This window comes from Neovison vison, chromosome 1 (genome assembly GCF_020171115.1).
Source record: "Neovison vison isolate M4711 chromosome 1, ASM_NN_V1, whole genome shotgun sequence".
Classification (NCBI taxonomy): domain Eukaryota; kingdom Metazoa; phylum Chordata; class Mammalia; order Carnivora; family Mustelidae; genus Neogale; species Neogale vison.
Genome location: NC_058091.1, coordinates 115,518,180 through 115,536,152, shown reverse-complemented (window position 1 = coordinate 115,536,152; position 17,973 = coordinate 115,518,180). Strand labels below are relative to the sequence as shown.

The 17,973-nt window shown below is 34.3% G+C and overlaps 1 long non-coding RNA gene across 4 annotated transcripts in view; it reads right to left on the bottom strand.

Moving 5' to 3' along the window:
- The window catches only part of LOC122909958, a 49,436-nt gene extending 42,822 nt beyond the window's left edge, over positions 1 to 6,614 (bottom strand). The window contains exons 1-3 of one of the 4 annotated variants that reach the window (XR_006385201.1): positions 6,475 to 6,614; positions 4,583 to 4,795; positions 3,288 to 3,414 (exon numbers count right to left, since the gene is read on the bottom strand). This is a non-coding gene — a long non-coding RNA (uncharacterized LOC122909958). The remainder of the gene's footprint in view (positions 1 to 3,287; positions 3,415 to 4,582; positions 4,796 to 6,474) is intronic. The other 3 variants (XR_006385199.1, XR_006385198.1, XR_006385200.1) reach the window with 3 other exon arrangements.
- Between the last annotated feature and the right edge of the window lie 11,359 nt (positions 6,615 to 17,973).

Below are 17,973 nucleotides of genomic sequence, written 5' to 3'. Positions count from 1 at the left end.
GCATTCCCATTGTACTCTACAGCCCTTCCAGGACATACAGCATTCTACCATTTCTGCCTAAAAGAAGGAGGGCCAAAGCAGACATACTAAGGAAATAAGACTATCTTGGTTTTAGCATTTCAGAACATAAGCAATAGCTTAAATGGGGAAAAAAAGAAGTGTTTTAAATTTAAAAACTCAGAATTCTGTAGGATTCAGGGCTTGAAATGTATACTCTCAACTTAAGTGCATGTGTTGGGCAGAATAAAAGCCACCCAAAGATATCCACATTCTAATCCCAAAACCTGTGAATATAATACTTCACTCTTCAATTAAGCACCCTGAGATGGATAGATTATCCTGGATTATCCTGATGATCACAATACAATCACAATAGCCTTGTGATTAATAAAAAGGTAGCAGGATTAGAGTCAGAAATGGTGTTGTTATGGAACAGAGGGTCAAAGCCAGAATATACTGTTTCTGGTTTTCAAGATGGTGGAAGGAACCATAAGTGAAGGAATGCAGGTAGTCTCAGGAAGCTTTTGGAAAAGACAGGGAAATAGATGGCCCTGATGACCCATTTTGGATTTCTAACTTATAGATAATCAATTTGTATAGTTAAGCCACTAAGATTTTGGTAATTTGTTGAAAGAACAATAGAAAACAAAGACAGATTTTGGTACTGATAGTGGGGTACCTAACTATGTAGAAGTAGCTTTGGAATTAGGTAATGGGTAGAGGTTGGGAGAATTTTGAGGAGCATGCTTAAAAAAAAAAAAAAAGACTAGAATTCACTAATACACCTTTGGGAGAAATATGGTTAAAGGCACTGCTGGTGAGGGCTCAAAATGACATAAAGAGAATGATAGAGAAAGCTTATATCATCTTAGAGAGGTTCTTCAGGTAGAAATAAAATCATTCCAGACTGACACACAGAAATGTAAGGATTGAAGAGAAATGGAGGGCATAAATGTGAGTAAACATAACAGATTGGACTAATAATATTTAATATAATGCCCAGTGTAGTTTAAAGTTTATGTAGAAATAAAATCTATGCCAATCATGTTAAAACAGAATTGGAGTAAAAGGGAGCAAAAGTGTTCCAGGGTTTTAGCACAATTATAGAAGTACAAATGTGATCATTTGTTACAAGACAAGGATGGATATTTTTATAATTTAGTAGCAACTGAAGAAAAATAAAGACTAGTTTTTAAGAAGTATGACTAATAAATTAATAGCAGGAACAATATAAATGTAAAAATTGACAGCATAAGAGGAAGGGTAGACACATCAAAATCATGCAAGAGATTTTATACTTTTCTTAATAATAGATGGTGAAGCAAACAGACCAAAAATCAATAGGGATATAAACCTAAAAGCACAATTCATATATTTCATCTAATTATCATATAGTAACATCACATCTAACAATGATCAAATTAACTTCTTTGCAAATACACATGGATCATTAACCAAAATTTATGCTGTTAATGCTAATATAACAAAGTCTTGACAAATTTCACAGGCTGAAATCATGTATTATATGTTCTTTGAGAGCAATGGAATTAAATTAGAAATAGACATAAAGATAACTAGAAAACTGCCAAATGTTTATAAATTTAAGAAATACTATTATTATGTATGCATAGCCCATACATAAATGAAGACATGAAATCAAAATTTTAAATTAAATCAGAGTCGAATTACAGTGAAGATAGAACATATTAAAAATGATGACTTTATCTAAAGTAGTGCTTAGAAGAAAATTTAGTGAAATGTTGAACAAAATATTAGCAAATTGAAAGCAGTGATATATAATAAGAATATACTTCAACCATGAGAGAATTAGCCCAGAAACACAAGATTGGATGAACACTCAAAAATAAGTCAATGCTAGACTATGGACTCTGAAAAACAACCTGAGGGTTTTGAAGGGGCGGGGGGTGGGAGGTTGGGGTAGCAGGTGGTGAGTATTATAGAGGGCACGGATTGCATGGAGCACTGGGTGTGGTGCAAAAATAATGAATATTGTTATGCTGAAAATAAATAAAAAATAAATTAAAAAAATAAATCAATGCTAAAAAACAAAACAAACCCTCAATGTTAATTCACCACATAACTGTTAAAAAGGAAAAGCAAAGATGTATGATCATCTCAATATTTACAGAATAAAAATATTTGACCAAAGTTTGTACCCATTCTTTGTAAAAACTCTTAGCAAACTAGGAGTAGAACAAAACTTCTTAAAATGATAAAGACCTTCTTAAAATAATCTGTAGCAAACATATTTGATGGTGAAATAGTGAAGCTTTCCTCCCTGAGATTAGAAAAGAGGAACAAGGATTATGCTAACACCATTTCTAACCAATATTTCAGTAGTGTTCACTGAGTCACAATCATGGTCACCAATGTGCAATAAAGCAAAGCTGTAGGCGATATTTTATCATTTCCTTCTTCCACTATCCAATGTGTCTTTTGTTCTCAAACAGGAAATCAGCTAAACTGAATTTTTTACTCAGCAGAGTAAGACAAACCCTCACTCCCAATGGGTCATTCACCTCTGTTGTTGTTGTTGTTGTTGTTGACTGCTCGAGTATGTGTTATTTTTTACTTTGGACATAATACTAAAAAGTATCTGAGAGAATCCTGTGGGTCTCAAATAGAGAGAACATGGCATTGACCACCACCCAAATAAGTGATCTTTGTGGGGAAAAGCTGTGGTGGAGAATAAGAAATAATAATAAGATACTTGCTTAAATTCAGCACAGACCCAATGCATGTAGCCCATGGTCTAGGTCTGTGCATCTCTGAAGAAAAAGAGTTACTTAAATGTCAGATGCAACACTGATTATACTCAGATGTTTTGACTTGTCCTGCTTTCCATGAAGCAAGTCTTTATTCAGAGTCCCCACTTCTGTCACCACTCTGGATTTGTTTTGTCCAACCCTGTCATGTTTCTCTGGTACAATTGTAATATATACATCTGGAGCTAATTGATGCTTGCTGACTTTGTAATAATCATCAAATGGGAATAATAAGAACTGATCAGAAGTAAAAGCTTAAAAGTAAAGGAAGTAAAGAAAAAAAACAGAGTTCAAGTGCTGTAGATATTGTTTGTCCCTAAGTAGAAATGAACCACCTTTGACATTCCAAGCCCAGAGAAGGAACCTCAGAGAGTTTGGAAGGATCTAAGATGAAGGGCTCTTATCTCCAGTACAGCATAAAAACTGTACAGTAAAACAAACACACAAACAAGCAAACACCTTGAACTCAGTGGAGTAAAAAGTCAATAGGGAAGAAATTACCAAAGGTGACATCCAAGCTGATATATCTGATATCTCATGCCAGATATCTTCCAACTGCCCCTCCAGATTCACTCCCCTCTATTTTGTTCTCTTCCTCTTGGTTCCAGTGGGATTTAGCCATTGGAGACTACAGAAGAAAATGAAAACAAAGTGTGATACCAGTATATTTAATTCCCCTGAAGCCCTTCCTGAAGAGTCATATTAAGTTGGCTGCATCCCTTGAATGATCACTGCTCCTTCCAAGTCAGCCTTCACTTCTTAATTGTCTCCCTTTCTAGGTTCTGGTAACCTCTCTCATCTCCCATTTAGGGTCACTGCTAGCTCTGTCTACCTGCACTCTCCTTTGTTGTCTCTTTACAATCCCCACATCTTTGTAATCAGTTCCTATGTAAACAAACTCTCTGAAATACATTAATTTGAGTATACCTTTTTCTTGTAGGGACACGTGTGAATATGAACCTTTTGTGCATCCTACCATGCTTTGTGGAGGCAGAAAAGTTCAGTTTCTTATGTTACCAAGAATAGAATGGACAGAGCAGTGAGTCCTAGTCAGTCTTCCACACAGAAAGAAAAAGGAATAATGGTGACAAGGCAAAGATCATATGGAAGTATAGGCATCTTTGCAGTTAACAAGCACCAATACAAGATGACCAAGAACTAGACTCCTCTTCACCTAATACCCCACCCCTAACCCTTGGCATTGCAAAGCCCATCAGAGCATAATAAAGTCAGGAAATAGACATTCTTGTTATACAATTGACCATGAAATCTTGAGAATTTGAAGTCATTTTAAATTATTCCTTCTCCTTCATTTCTTTAGCAATTAGAATAGAGAATTGTAATTTTCCTGGCAAAGTATCTCTCGATTATATTTTTTCCTTTCTTTTTTCATTAATTACACCTTTGCTTAGGTACTTATCTCTCTGAATTATTGCAGCAACTTCTTAACATGTCTTTTGTATTAACCTCCAAAAAGCTGGAATTCCCCTCAGTCTACTCATTTATAGCATTAAACACATCACAGATGTATTGATATTGACATAGTATACATGGGAATAAGTTTTAACATGTATAAAGTGCTTAGCTTTATATAGTAAACATTATCCAACAATTTGTTAGGTAAATAAAAACCAATTGCTCTGAAAAGACATTTTCTTATTTCTCATTTGTCATTCAAAAAACTCTGAGTATAGCTCATTCATTCTACAAAATCAACCAGCATAAACTACTATGAGATCCCAAATTTTTTGCCCTTTTATAGCTTAATAATACATTTGGATGTGAGGAATACATACCTGAAACAATTGAGCAACTCTGCAAGACATATTCCAAGAAGTGTTACCAATCATTAACATTTGAAAAGGGGAGAGATTAGGGTGCCTAGATGGTGGGATCAGTTAAGCACTGGCCTCTTGGTTTCCACGAGGTGGGGCTCTACTCTCTGTGTGGAGTCTGCTTTATTTTCTTTCTCCTTCTCCCTCTGCCTCTCCCACTCATGCTTGCTCTCTCTGAAATAAATAAATAAATCTTAAAAAAAAAAAAAAGGAAAGGAAAAAGGGAGAGATTGATGAGGATACGGCATATAAAAACGAAGAGTTGACACAGAGTTCTAGAGATCTTGTCACAAAAGGCAAAGCATTAAAAAGATGTGCATGTTCAAAAGTCAAAACTGGACAAAACAACCACAAATGACTTTTACAAACACAGATAAAGGCAGACCCCAAAGCAAAATTATATAAATGGTAATTCTTTTACCAAATATTCTAAAAAGTAGAGTGAATGGTTACTTATGTATGGGGAAGAAAAGTGTTTAGAAAATAAAAAATTATTTAAAAAAGAAGAAAAATATTAGTTCCTTCATATGGAATAAAAAATACAGAATAGTCAAATAATTTAAGAAAACTGATTATTCAAGTCAATGTGGAAATAGTAAGTTCTTAGTCAAACTTCAAAAATAAAAATAGAAACTTTAAAGGACTATGCTCATGTGTTCTTTGATATTATAGCTGAGTGGCTGAGATTTAATCATTATTTGAATAAATTGTTTGGCTTTGAATATAAAATTAGAGCATATATATGTAAATTTTCTTGTTCAAATTTAGGACCTAAAAAAAAAAAATTGAAACTATGTATGAACTCTGTTTAATGTTAAGTTTTTTACCTCAGCTTAATCTTAAAACCATTTTTTTAGTTCTTCTTTTAAAAGATATTTCAACAGATAATTGTCTAAAACAGAATGCATAAAAAATTTTTAAATGAATTCCACAGGGATAGATTAATTTTACAACTCTAAGTGCATTTTAAAATTTAGCTTTATTTTGTCTCAATTATTATTTATAAACATACTTATTATTAATTAAATTGTAATTCATCATCTTCCTGTGTCACATTTTTCAACCCTGTTTCTTAAATGTCAGCAGTCTTCTCTGATCAGTAAATGTGGAAACAACATGCATAATTTAGAGAAGCCTAATCTACCTAAAGAATAAGGCTGAACAAATGGCAGATTATAATATAAAATACAGAAGAGAAATTTATTTTATTAAGTTCAGAATCAATTGATTGAAAATGTTTTAAATCAGCCATGTCATGATCATTCTGAGACCAAGAAAACTAATTTTTAAGTAGTATGCAATTATGGAAATTTGTGGAATGAATGAATAAATAAGGAACCCAGATTACAACATACAATTTTATTCTTTCCTCAATCATTTTAATATAAAATACATTAAAATATAATAAAATATCAAACTTTCATCTTCATTATAATAATCAAAGAGAACCCTCATGCAATTATGAAGACTGGAATCAATATTATTCATATTTGATTTTTCTTAATTTGGCACGTACTGAACTTATTCACTTAATTGCTAAAACATTTTAACTCAGAGTGAGACAACAGAATAGAAGTTTGTTTACAATCGTCCCCCCATAGGACATTGATCTTGACAACCATCCATGGATAAGAATACCTTCATGGGAGTCCAGGAGTCCATCACAGAAGTTCCAACACACTGTTGGATGAAGAGAGAGAGAATAGATGCAATTGAAGAGGGTTAAAAGAAAAGAACAGTTTCACTTTACCTGAATCATCCATTGCTCCAGAGAGTACTGCTCAGTGCCAAGAGAAACCTCATCAGACTGCAATTTATCCCACAGGGAAAGTGAAAATAAACTGTATGAGCACCTGGTGTCTCCAGCCAAGCAGGATATTGCCCAAGAAGTCCACTGCTTTCTTGCTCTACCTAGAATACTGAAGTGATAGGCATGGTTAAAGGTTTGGGAGAGCTGGGAGCACAGCAATGATGGCTCCAAACAAAAGCGAAAATAAACTTCTGGGACTTCATTAAAATCAAAAGCTTCTGCACAGCAAAGGAAACAGTCAAAAAAACAAAGAGGCAACCCACGGAATGGGAGAAGATATTTGCAAATGACAGTACAGACAAAAGGTTGATATCCAGGATCTATAATGAACTCCTCAAACTCAACCCACACGAAACAGACAAACACATCAAAAAATGGGCAGAAGATATGAACAGACACTTCTCCAATCCAGACATACAAATGGCTATCAGACACATGAAAAAATGCTCATCATCATTAGCCCTCAGGGAGATTCAAATTAAAACCACATTGAGATATCACCTTACACCAGTTAGAATGGCCAAAATTAACAAAACAGGAAACAACATGTGTTGGAGAGGATGTGGAGAAAGGGGAACCCTCTTACACTGTTGGTGGGAATGCAAGTTGGTGTAGCCTCTTTGGAGAACAGTGTGGAGATTCCTCAAGAAATTAAAAATAGAGCTTCCCTACGACCCTGCAATTGCACTCCTGGGTATTTACCCCAAAGATACAGATGTCGTGAAAAGAAGGGCCATCTGTACCCCAATGTTTATAGCAGCAATGGCCACAGTCGCCAAACTATGGAAAGAACCAAGATGCCCTTCAACGGATGAATGGATAAGGAAGATGTGGTCCATATACACTATGGAGTATTATGCCTCCATCAGAAAGGATGAATACCCAACTTTTGTAGCAACATGGACGGGACTCGAAGAGATTATGCTGTGTGAAATAAGTCAAGCAGAGAGAGTCAATTATCATATGGTTTCACTTATTTGTGGAGCATAACAAATAGCATGGAGGACAAGGGGCGTTAGAGAGGAGTAGGGAATTTGGGTAAATTGGAAGGGGAGGTGAACCATGAGAGACTATGGACTCTGAAAAACAGTCTGAGGGGTTTGAAGTGGCGGGGGGTGGGAGGTTGGGGTACCAGGTGGTGGGTATTATAGAGGGCACGGCTTGCATGGAGCACTGGGTGTGGTGAAAAAATAATGAATACTGTTTTTCTGAAAATAAATAAATTGGAAAAAAAAATAATAATGGCTCCAAATCATCAGAGGGCTGTGGATCTGACTAAATGTCTCACAAAATCATAAAGGAGCCTACCCATGAGCCTCTGGCAACACCTTGCTTGTATATCCTGTCAAATGGTCCAAGAACAACTTCTATGTTGTGTGTACCTCACCCACCCCACTTTGATCAGTTTCTCATGTCCAGTGTGAGCCTTTACAGACAGCTTACAAAAGAAGCACAGAAGCCCTGCCCTATTCTGGAGAATTAGGAGAAAGCATACAAATTCAAGCATTTCAGGGTACCACCTGAGGCAAAACAGGGAACTCACCATGCAGTCTTCCTTTGCAAGAGTAAAAGAAGCATACAAGTTTAGGAATTCTCCCCAAGGGGGAACGAGAAATGTGAAATAGGTGCATCCATAGAAAATGTCGGAAGCAACATAGGAAGGCCTAGCCAGGCTAACTGGTGAAGGTATTTCTCTCCTGAAGTCAGTCAGTAAGGACTGCAGCAGGTGATTGTTTCTTGAAATGCAAAGACAGCAATGCAACAGTTTAAGGAACTCAAAAAAAAAAAAAATCAAGGGAACGTGACATAACCAAAGGAACACAATAATTTTCCAATAACAGACCTTCAAGAAATGGAGATCTATGAATTGCCTGAAAAGAATTCAAAATAATTACATAAGGAAAACTCAGTGTGCTACAAGAAAATACATATATATAACTCAAAGAAATCAGGAAAACAGTACATGAAGAAAATTGGAAGTTCAACAGAGACAGAAATCATAACAAAAGAACAAAGAGAAATTTGGAAATTGAAGAATACCATGAGTGCAATGAAAAATATAATAAAGGTTGTCAACATTGACTTGATCAGAGAAGAATCTGTAAATGTAAAGACAAATCACTTGAAATTACCTAGTACGTGATAAAAGGAAAAAGAATGAAAAGGATTGAAGAAAGCCCGTGTGACTTATGGGACATCATCAACAAAACTAAAATACACATAATGGGAGTTAAAGAAGGATGCAGAGAGAGAAAGGAACAGCTTATTTAAAGAAATAATGTCTGAAAACTTCCCGAATCTGGGGAGAGATATGGATATTCAAGTACCTGAAGCTTAATGGTCCCCCAAACCACTTGAATTCAAAGATTTGACTGAAATCTATTAAATCAAATCTTCAAAAATCAAGACAGAAAATTTTGAAAGTAGCAGTTGAAAAGTTTGTCACATTCGAGGGAAACCTCTACAGATTTCTCAGCAGAAAACTTGCAGTCTAGGAGAAAAGAGGATAATATATTCAAAGTGCTAGAAGATAAAAACTAACAGCCAAAAATACTTGAGCAGCAAAACTATTTTTCACAAATGAAGGAAAGAGGAAGTATTTCCCATACAAATAAAAGGTGAGGGAGACCATCCCTACTAAACCTGTCTTATAAGAAAAGCTAAAATGAAAGGAAGCTGGCATGAGATGTGAATGTGAAAACATGAAAGCATAAAATTCACTGATAAAGGTATGTACATAGACAAACTCAGAATATTCTAAAAGTAGCATATAAATCACTTTTAACTCTAGTATAAACATTAAAATACAAAGGTATTAAAATAACTATAGCTATAATTTGTGATATATATATATATATATATAATGGAATACTATTTGACCTTAAAAAAGAAGGAAATCCTGTCATTTGCAACAACATTGAACCTAGAGGACATTATACGAAGAGAAATAAGCCAGACACAGAAAGGCAAATACTGCATGATCTCACTTACATGTGGAATCTTTAAAAAAAAAAAGTCAAACTCATAATTTTCAAAAAGAAAATTATGGTTACCAGTAACTGAAGGGTGAGGGAAATGGGGAGATTCTGGTCAATGGGTACAAACTTTTAGTTATAAGATGAATAAGTCCTGAAGACCTAATATAAAGCATGATAACTGTAGTTAATAATAATGCATTGTATATGTGAATTTTGCTACCAGTTGCTCTCAAGGGTTCTCATCACACAACATACACAAACAAGTAACTGTAAGTATGTGAGGTGATGGATATATCAATTTGTTTGTGGTAATCATTCCACAGTATGTATACCATAACATCACAATGGATACCTTAAACACATACCATTTTTATCAATCATACCTCAATAAACTGAAAAAAAATCCATCAAAACATATATTAACCCATTTATTTCATCTTTACAGCATCCTATGAGATATGCTATTATTATCCCCATTTTACAGATAAGAAAACTGAAGCATAGAGAATTAAAGAACTTGCCAAAGAAAAAGCAGGGCTTCAAACCCAAACAATCTGGACCCAGAGTGATATGTGATGCTTGCCTACCCAGACACTTTATACTGCCAATCTATTTTACCTTCTTTACCTTTACTGAGTAAATTTGTACCTCAGAATAAAAACTGTTTCTCATAGTCCACAACAAAGCATTCATTTCTTTTTTTTCCATAATGTCATCTTTCTCTCAAGTCCTACTTAAAGAAATAAGACCTCCTCATTCATTCTACATTAAACAGAAATCAGATGTTTGTAGAATCAAAGAACACTTTGGTTCATCTCAGATTTCTTAATCAACATATACCACTGATCCAATTCTGAGTACAAAGAAAGAACTCATATGTAGCTCCTTCCAAAGCCCAGATGAAGTAATGGCTTTCAGTCTATTGGAAGACATCAATCCTTTGAAGGAGAATAACCATAGTAAAGACATTAAGCAATCAACAACATTGGTCTCTTTGGTTCAAGACTTGAGTTTCTCCTAGATTAATGGTGTTCAAATTTTAGCATACATCAGCAACACCTGGAAGGCTTATTAAAACACAGATTGCTGGGCTCCAACCCAACAGTTTCTGATTCAGGAGGTCTAAGGTGATGCACAAGCATTTACATTTCTAATAATTTCCCGACTGATACTGATGCTATTGATCACATGGCCAGCTTTTAAGAAACATCAACCTATACTAAGTTTTCCTAATTGAAGTTCCATAGAAACTGCTTTCTTAGAATAATGATGTTTGCTTTGAAAATGGGTTTTGTGGTCAAAAAAGCTTGGGAAATTATACAAACTTGAGGAATCACAAAATACCTTAGTATATTATGAGAAGACTTGGAAAAATCTCCCATTTAACTTAGTTAAACCTAGCTTTTCCCAAACTTACAAGACCACGGTTTTCGGCAGAACACCTATTAAATCACATGTAACTGGAGTTCTGAGGAACAATGAGAAATGCTTGGCTGCCATTCAACATTAGTAGATTTTGCTTACACATTAATTTAGCCAGGTGTTTTTATTTTTCTCTTTGATTTACACAATACCCCATTACCAGCCCCAAAGTATACATTCATTCTTAGTCAAGATTTCATTTCTATGAGTGAGATATAGTAGGAATATTGCCAACCCAAGTATCAGATATGAAATTATGATGTCAGCTGATGGTGCACAGAAGATACATTAAGTTCAAAGACTATCAAATTGAGACCAGATATCTAAAAAATGTGCATGCACCCTGGCAGCAAAAGCATAGCTGCCATGACACACCAGGTTCATTTTCAAGTTTGCTAAGTCAGCATCAAAAGAAAGAAATTCCTCTTACATGTGCCAGGTAATTAAAAAACATAGTTCTAACATTAAATACAGTAAATAATTTTACCCATCCTTATCTATGCCAACATCAGCTTGCTGTATAGCAAGAGAAAAAAAAGGGTTTCAAAGCTTCGAACATATGGGATTTTGTTTTCTAACATAACTGTTCTAACATTTAGCAACATTCAAGAGTATTGTCTTCACTTAAGATGGGCAGCTGTTTCCCTGAGCTATGACGAGCCAAGAGCTTCTAGGATGGTCCTAGAAGACAGGATGCAATCATTAATTGAAATATTTTCTCCCAATTCTTTTATTAATAATAAACATTTTAAAGAACAGTTTTAGATTTATAGAAAATGTATACAGATATAAAAATAATATATTTTCTATTTTTAACATCCCACTATATGCTGTATTTGTTACCACTATTGTTACCAAATATATATGCTATATTTGAAACTACTATAAATATGTTATTCTAACTAAAGTCCATAGTTTATTCCGATCTTCTTGGCTTTTCTGAAATGTTTTTTTTCTGCTCCAGGATCCCACCAGGATACCACATTACTTTTAATCATCATTTCTTTTGGCTCTTCTTGACTAAGACAGTTCTCAAACTTGTTTTTGAGAACCTTGGCATCTTTAAGGAGTACAGATCAGGTATATTATAGGAAGTCCTTCTATAAAACTGTGTTTTTCTCACAATTATCGTGGGGTTATGGGTTTTGTGGAGGAATATCACAAAGGCAAAATGTCATTTTCAAACACATCATATCAACGTTACATACCACTAACATAATTTCTGATCGTTGATGTTCAACTTGATCATCCAGCTAAAGTCATGTTTGTCAGGTTTCTCTGCCATTAAGTTATTCCTTTTTCCACTTTTCTATATCATAATATTTGTAATAAAGTCACTGTGCACACCCCACACGTAAGAAGTAGAGACTTATGCTTCCTCTCCTTTAAGGCAGAGGAGCGCCATAATTTCTTTGGAATTCTGCACAGAAGATTTTTCTCTCCTTTATGTATTAATTTACTTTAATAATAAATCAATAGATAGATAAGCAAATAAATAATTTGTAATTTATTTACATCAATATGGACTCACAGATATTCATTTTTTTACAAATATTCATTTTATAATTTGGGTTATAATCCAATACTATTTGTTGTTTTTTTGCTCAAGCTGTTCCTGTTTGACTCACTTAAAACTCTTTCACGTGGCTTCTGGGTTCTTTTTATATACCTCCTTCATTCTCATCATTGTGGATTTCTTTTTTTTTTTTTTAAGTTAGTTGCTTCAGGTTCATCCTGACCTTGTCCTAGAGTCAGCCATTTCTCCAAGAAGACCTGGTTCTTTTTAATGGTGAATGTCCTAAAAACTAAGATCTGGGCACTGTGTGATTGTGGCTACTGGAATGTCTTTTCTTTTATATCTTTTCAGTTGTCAGAACAGAAAAATATGTGTGTGTAAATTAATATATATTATAGATTATATATGTATAATACATTTAAATATATATTCTTTAATATAATACTTATTTTATCTAATAATACCTTTATTAATTAAACATGAATTCTTACAGCAATCTTAATTTTAATCTTCTGAATATGAACTATTTTGTAATGAGATATAGGCTTCCTAGATCAGACCAGTATGTAGCAATAGTATTGAATAGTCAGTTTTGAAAAACTTACATTCTATAAATGGAAAAAATGCTATCAAATGTGGAGCACTGAGTCAGAGAGGCAATATGAAGAGGATGAGAAATCACTGTAATCCATTAAAAGAAAGAACTCAACAACCAAAAACTGGGCATGTGTCATACATGATTAGCATTTCCCAATATCCCACTCGGCTCTCCTTTGGGTACACTACACTTACTGGTTCCCTTCTATTCAGTAGAGCTATGTGTCCAGTTCTGCCTACTGATTAAAAGAGAAAGCTCTGTATACCACAACAACCTTGATACACATCAGTGACAGTTGAGAACCTGGTGTATTCATTTACTAGGGCTGCTAGAACAAAATACCACAGACTATGTGACTTAAAACAATGATACTTGTTTTTTCACAGTTCTGGAGCCTGGAAGTCCAATAAAGGTGTTGGCAGGTTTGGTTTCTCCTAAGACTTCTGTCCTTGGCTTGCAGATGGTCACCTTCTCACTGTGTCCTCACGTGGCCTTTGCTTTATGTGTGTGCATGTATTCCTGGTATCTTTCTCTTCTTACAAAGATATCAATGATTGTGGATTAGGACTTACCCTATGACTTTATTTAATTTTAATTACCTTCTTAAAGGGTAATGCAGTTTCATTGGGAGTTAAGGCTCCAACATATAGAGTTGGAGGGGTTCATAATTCAGTTCATAAGGCCCAGGGTTATTTAGAACAGAAAACAGGAGATCAGGGCTAGAACTAGAACTAGGGAGCCAGGAGAGCTATAAAAAGCCAACTGATAGCAGTAGGGTTGGAAGACTCCAAATATCAAACCACTGCTTTTTAGGGCATGGTGATTCCTAAGGTATTCCTCTCAGATGCCTGTCATACCTCCACATGCTATGTTGGTTTTCTAGAACAACAACAATAAATAATAAAATATAAATTTTAAGTAAAATTAGAAAATTAGTTGAAAGAACATGGTAAAAATTAAAACACATGCAATTAGCTAGAATTAAGACAAAATATACAAATTTTGAGATAATTATTATAATAAATAATCATTATAATGAAGAAAACCAGCTGTAAGGACATACTGAAAACAGTTAGTAGAGATTCAGATGAAAACATGGAGAAGTACCAAGGCCAAGAAAAGGGTAAAAGAAGGAACCTATGAGTGGTTGTGACCTTTGTGAATTTTCTTTAGCAGAACACCTCTTAAATCACATGGCACTAGTGTTCTGGGAATAATTTCACTATAGGAGTCTCTTCTCTCTAAACATTTCAAAATATTCTACAGAACATTTCCCCCTTGAATATGTTACCATTACCTGAATTTTAATTTATTTCAAGCTAAATTCATTTTTTATTTCTTTCCAAAATAAATTTATCTTTCTGAATTTAGTACTTTTTCATCTGTGGTACGTTGTGCCTTTTTTATCCACTTTCTCAGAAGAAAAAAAAAAAAAAGATTGTTACCTTGGACTCCTTCTTGTATCTTCTCCTCAAACTCAACAACCAACAAGTCCCACCTACTCATACCTTCAGAAAAGAAAAAATTACTAAGACATCATCATAGGTCAGGCAGTGTTTTGGAAAGAGAGGATACACTAAAGAACAATATGAAGATCCAAAGCTTTTACATTCCATATTTGCCATGAAATCAGTAAATCAGAAATGGAGTAATAGAAGCTCTGTTGAGAGACAGGGAGGAAGAAGGTAAAATAACAGATCATTGCTTTGAAGTCATTTATCTGTTCCTTTTACCTCTGTGACTCTTCTAGTATATTTTCATGACACTTGGAATAAAATCCAAACTTCTTAACTTCATAGCCCACAAAACGCTGCATCATTTGGCCCCTACAGACTCAAGGTTGTCTTCTCCATTCTTTTCTTCATTCTTTTCCCTCCAGCCATGCAGACTTTTTCATCCAGCAGGTGAGCCAAACTGTTCTCTTAGTCATGGTTTATATATCTTCTATTCCTCTCACCTTAGAATTTTTATCCCATATTTTTGTCTAACCATCTAATTTCTGCTCAACCCAATTCCCTCACTCCCTGTTCTTTTTCCCTGCATTCAACTGTCTGAGATTGTATTATTTATTTACTTGTTTGTGTGCTTATCATCCAATTATCTTTAAGTAAGAGAAACAACTATTAAGTTTAAATACAGAGCTCTTTAATAACTATACTACAAAAATAAGAATGAAATTGTTAAGGTGTAGGACTCACCTAGTTTTTCCCACTCTGGGCATCAGAACTTGGTTCCAGCAATAGAAAAAACCAGTGGTGCCAACTATATATATATATATATATATATACACACACACACATACACATACATATATATGTATGTATTCTTCAAACAAAAAAATCCACCCATTTGGGAATAATTAAATTCACACATTATAATGTGAACAGTATTTTTGTACCATATGTTCCTACTCACAACTTACTAGAAAGTATATACAGAAGTTTCTAATTAAAACAGTTTCAGTTCTTCCTCACTAAAGAAATGGTGATGACCATATGTCCCAGACAATCTTGACTGAGGTGTGCATTTCTTGTTTCTTATTAGCACTCACAGCAAAACTTTTGTTTTTCACTTAAGTGCTTACGCAAAATAATGTGTTAAGAATAGTGTTTTTGTAAGTTCATTTCTACACTAGTCTTTGCTCTCTCCAGAATATTCTACAATCCTGTTGTGCAAAGTGTAGTTCAGAGACCAATAGCATCACTTAGAACTTCATAATGAACTTAAGACTCCTTAGATCTGAATTGGAATCTGTATTTTAATTTGATCCCCCAGGTAGTATTTATCCATATTACAGCTTGAGAACCTCTGTTCTAAAAAATTCTAGCCATCTTGCTTTTCTTGCACAAGTAAATAGCTGTTGTGATGTTACAGCTGTTTCTCTCTGATGGTATTGCATTCTTGGCAGCTGAAATCTGTGTGAACTCAACAAGCTCCACATGTTATGCCAATACATGGGGTACTTTGAACGCTGCTTTTTGGTATGAAAGAACTTTATTCCTGGAACATAAACTAAAGACATGCTCTCTTTCTAGATAAAAACTAACTACTAGTCAGGGTGATTTATTTATCTTGCTTATTACTATAAAAATATTTGTAAATGTTCTTTAGGTTCATTTCAGGCAAATAGAAACCTGATACAAACTTAGATTTAAAAACCATTTTCAGATTGTAGAAAATCTTTTTCTACAAAACTCATCATTTCACTTTCTTGCTATCACTTATAACTTTATCTAAAGAAATATGGGGCAATAGCTGATTAGTGAATGATTTATAATTATTCTACCAAACATAAACCTGAATTCTATATGTCAGCTAAAGGGAGTGAATCTACTAAACTGGAGCCCTCATAGAATATTTATACTGCCTCCTAAAATCTTCTGTTGCATGAAGCAAGGCATACCTTAATGTGATGAGCAGAATTACTACTCCCTCCCCCAAAGATGTTACCTTATATGGAAAAAGGGACTGTGAAGATCTGGGTGGGACCCAGTAATCACCAGAGTATTTATAAAGGAAAGAAAGAGGCAGCAGAGCCAAAGAAAGAGATGTAACTTTGCAAACAGAGGTCAAAGTGAGGCCATTGTTGGCTTTAAGATGGAAGAGTGTCACAAGCCAAGGAGTAAGGACAGCCTTTAAAATCTGAAAAAGGCAGGGAAATAGATTCTCCACTAGAGCTTCAGAGAGAATGCAGCCTTGCTGACATGCCTTGCTGACACCTTGATTTTAGCTCACTGAGAAATCTGATCTCAGAAATACTAAGATCGTACATTTGTAATGCTGAAACCACTAAATTTGTGGTAATTTGTTATAGCAGCAATAGTAAACTCATACAATAGGAAAAAAATCAATTTATAGCAACAGTATTTGAAACAAAAGTATATAAACACCTAAATAGACTGCTTACAAAAATGGACAGAACTGTGACTGCTGCTCAGTTCACTTGGAAGAAACAAAAATTGCCGATTTGTCTCCAGGGTTAATTTCCTCATAGTGAACCAACCAAGGTCTTATAATCACCTAAATTTTTTTGGAAATAGTAAATCATCTCTAAGGTTTTATGTATTTACTAATCTTTATTTTTATTTTAAAATACCAAGTGTTCTCTGCTACTTAGGGGAAATCATTTTTAAAAGCAACTTTATTAAGGTATCATTGATATTCAGAAAGCCATATATATTTAATGTATGTAAATTGATAAGTTTGGAGATAAGTATACACCTGTGAAACCATCACTACAATCTATAACATAAACATATCCATCACTTCCAAAAGTTTCTTCCTGCCCTCTTTATTACTTATTTTGTGATAAAAACATAACATAAGATATATTCTGTTAACAAATTTTTAAGAATACAGTACAATATTGTTAACTATAGGCACTAGGCTGTGTAGTAGACCTCCAGGACTTATTCAACCTATATATCTGAAACTTTGTACCCTTTGACAAATACCTCCTCACTACACCCCTCCCTGATACATGCCCCTGGTAACCACCCTTCTACTGTCTGCTTCTATGAGTTTGACTATTTGATTCCTCATGTAAGCAGTATCATATAACATTTGTTTTTCTATGTCTGGCTTATTTCACTTAACATAATGCCCTCCAGGTTCACCATGTTGTCACAAATGATAGCAATTATTTGATCGATGCCTAATAAGAATCTGATACTTTGACATGTAACAAGAATTATTTTTTATAGACACATATTCAAAGATTTTCTAAATGAGGACTTCCTTGTGTAAGTTGGCAATGTAAAAGAATGCAACTGTGGTGTAGCTATTAGCCAGAATTTTTATTGAAAACAGTGAGATACTTGTTTTCGATTTGAAATTTTCACGGGACAATATTTTCTTAGGTAGTTCAGACACTAGATTCTCCAATATTTACAAAGTGCAGATTTTCACTTATTCTTGGACTTTCCTAATTCCTCATGTTAACAAGTAGAGAAAACACCTGAATGCCAAATAATAAAAACAAACAAACACAAAGATTAAAGAGATAAATGAGATATATTTGTAAAATGA